The sequence below is a fragment of the Nannospalax galili genome, unplaced genomic scaffold, assembly GCF_000622305.1.
Source record: "Nannospalax galili isolate Female #2095 unplaced genomic scaffold, S.galili_v1.0 scaffold488, whole genome shotgun sequence".
Classification (NCBI taxonomy): domain Eukaryota; kingdom Metazoa; phylum Chordata; class Mammalia; order Rodentia; family Spalacidae; genus Nannospalax; species Nannospalax galili.
Window position 1 is genome coordinate 3,807,371 of NW_008360316.1, and position 3,647 is coordinate 3,811,017.

The following is a 3,647-nucleotide window of genomic DNA, read 5'->3' on the forward strand; positions in this document are numbered from 1 at the left end:
AGGGAAGCAGAGAGAGGTGAGAACGGGACCAGGTCCAGAGGGTTCCTGGGGAACCTCGAGAAGGAACTAGGTCTGTCTGGATGCAAAGGATCAGGAAGCACTGCCGGTTCCCCTGGTGTCTGGGGGCACCAAGACAAGGAATGGGACAGGACCCAAGCTAGAAGGAGAGATGGGCGGGGGAGATGGGAGGGTGAATGAGGCTGGAGGAGTCAAGGTGGGGAGGGAGCAATCAACTTACCCAGGAGAGAGGCCGGAAGGTAGTGCAGGCCCAGGGAAGCAGAGGGAAGTCTGATTCCGTTGTTTGTTTGTTTGTTTGTTTTTTTATTTTATGTGTATGAGTGTATTGCTTGCATGTGTGTGAGTACACCCGTTTTGTGCAATGGGGCGGAGGTCAGAAGAGGGCTTCAGATTCCTCTGGAACTGGAGTTAAGGACAGTTCATAGCCGCCATGTGGGCGCTGGGAATCGAACCCCAGTGCTCTGCAAGAGCAGTTAATGCTCTTAACCACTGAGCCATCTCTCCAGCCCCTGCTTCCGTATTTTTTAATGTCTCTTTTCCCCTTTATTTCCTATCCAAAGCCATCTGTCCTTCCTCCTTGGTCATAACTTCTCTGTAAGATGCATTTTTGGAGTCATTTGCTAGTGTCTTATTTTGGGCACTTTGTCTCCATGTTTATAATCCAAACTGACTCATAGATTCCTAGTTTACATAGTCTGGGTTATAGCTACTCCTGAACTCAGATCCCTATAAACTCATTACAAAGAGAATACACATTTAAAGTACCAAGCCTGGCAGCCATCAGGTCTGCAGCACAGCACACCGTTGTATCTTGTGTCCATGGGTTCCCTTCTGATCACAGGGATGACAGATCTGTAGCCATTGCTGCTGCTCAGCACTGATCAAGCCATGTCCTCCTAGCCTATGGAAAAATACAAATTTAAAATTGAAGCATGTTTCACAATTGAAGCATACAGCTTCACACCATCTCAAAGAATCATAAATGGATTCATCCTGAGTTAGGAGCCATCTACGCTCAAAGGTCATAGTGTCAGGAGTTGGTAAATGGGAGCACTTTGGTCTCATCTTTTGTTCTTTAGTAGTAGAGTTTATATAGTTGACTAGAGCGTCTCTGGAGGCCAGGGCACCCTGTCAGTCAGTCACCCTCAGTCTTGCTCTCTGAACATCTTTCCTGTAGACCTGTGACTCTGTTAGTGGCAAGATGCTGTAAGGACAGATTGCTCTACTCTCTGACAGCACAGAGGATAGTTTGGCCTAAACACTTTCTACCTCTAATAAGACCTGTGCCTCTCCCTGAATTTGCCACGTCAGGGTGTCCACAAGACATCTCTCCAGTCAGAACACTGGCCAGCTCCTTCTGCACCTGGCATTCCATATCCTTGCATTTCCCCATGCCTAGGAAGGATATGATTTGGTAATGGCCTCCCATTTCGTGTGCCAGGCACTGAAAAGAAACAGTCACCATTTGTGGAATAAATGAGCTAAATGTTCAGCTCATTCCATGTCTAGTAAGCAGCTGGTAGCAGTGTCTAAGGGGGGGCTCCAGTGTCCCAGCCCTGCTCCTCTTCTCAGAGGCTGAGGACTCTTCTGCCTCTCCAAATTCCTCAACATCCAGATGTGCTATTGTGGTATCTCATTTTTGCTGCTCTTGCTCCATGTTCTGACCCTAGCATTTCTCTTACACTGTTTCCACAGTTCAGTCACCAAGGCTCTATCCTTCAGACATCTGTGAACACTGTGTTGGTTCTTTTGTTGTTCCTATAATGAAATTCCAACTTGTAAACAGGTCCAACTTATAAACAGGTTTATTTTTATTTAGCTCCTAGTTCTGGAGGTCCAAGAACCTGTGCTGATGTCTGTTCGGCCCTGGTGAGGGCTTACAGCGCCATCACAAACGGCAGATAGCTTTATGGTAGAGCTAGTGTATATGGGAGAGATGACATGGAGAGACAGGAAGCCAGATATTCAGGGGTGATATTGGGCTCCTTTGAAGCAAACAATTCCAGGAACTACCTAGAGTCCTGTAAGAACAGTAATCCCTTCCAAGGGCAGTGTTTGTTCTCATTTGTTTCTCCATTGCTGTGACAAAACCAACTTGAAGGGGAAAGGATTTATTTTTTCTTACATCTCCTGGGTCACAGTTCATCACTGAGGGAGCCAAAGGTAGGAACACAATAGCAGGAACCTGGAGACAGGAGCTGAAGCACAGGCCATGGAAGAATGCTGCTTACTGGCTTGCTCCCTGGGCACGTGCTAGGCCTACTTTCTTATACAGTACACAACAACCTGCCCGGGGATGGCACCACCCACAGTGGGCTGGGCCCTTCCACATCACTCAAAAATTAAGAAAATGCCCCACAGACATGGCCACAGGCCAGTCCAAATAAAGGTAATTCCCCAGTTGAGGCTCCCTTTACCTAGGTGTGTCAAGTTGACAACTAAAGCTATCCAATACAGCCCCCAATAACCTTGCCACCTTGCACTAGGCCTTACCTCTTAAAGGTCCCACTCCCTCAACACTGCCACACTGAGGCTTGAACTTCCAGCATACGACTATTTGGGGGACGTGCCATATTCAAGCCATAGTCAAACATGTCTAGAACTCTGTTTTCTCATAGTTCATGCTGACAGACTTCACTTAACAGGAGCTACTTAACTGTGAAGGGTCACAGCCAGAAAAGCCTCACTTTCTGGAAGCTGAGTTCCCAGGATTGACATCTCCCAGGAAGCTGAGCAAATGCTGATGTGTAGGAACTTCCTGGATCTCTTCCCTAAGAGTGTTCCTGAAATTCTACTTGGAAGGCTATCTGGACAATGTCCACTTGAAGACTGAGTGTCACAGCCCAGTTTGCATGGTTAAGTAAATAACATTTTTATATCAGTTATTTAGTATCTTGGGCAAAAATTATTTTGGTCCAAATCTTCCTTACTGACATTAATTTGCTTTGCAATTGGATGTTTAAGAAAACTATTTCTCCATAGCAACTATGTTATCTTTTTTAATAAACAATAAAGCACCCGGAATGTGTTAGTGTAAGTTTGCAAAGTGCTCCTGTGGTTGTGAGTTTGATCTCTCATACTGATGGCTTGCCTGATGAAAATGGGCTCTACAAGTCTGAATGTAGGACAATAATTTAATTTCTTGTTTGTGGAGAAGTACCACATGTTCCTGTGCTGTGTTGACTGATAAATGGAGGCTTGAGTTAGATTTTATCTCTCAGATATGTTGCAAGGCAAAACACTGACTCTTTGGAAGAAGCTTGTGGAGACAGAGCTCCTCAGAAGCCTGTGAAAGACTGGGCTGGCGATGTACACCTGAAATCCTAGCGCTGGGAAGGCAGAGGCAAAAGGATCTTGAGTTCAAGACCAGCCTAGAGTATATAGCCAAACACTATTCAAACAAACAACAAACCTCTCTATAATAGTAACCCAGAAGGTCCTGACATCTTGAGATCACTGACAACACTGAGGGAAACCAATGGCAAAGCCAGTGCTGAAATGAGCAGCTGTCCATGTGCCTCCACCCCTGGAGCTCCTATGCCTGTGAGTGCTCAGTCTCCGTCATCAGCTCTTCTTCCAACAGTGCTCTGAAAAATGCTTCCTAATTAATATATAATGTTTCTAATTTA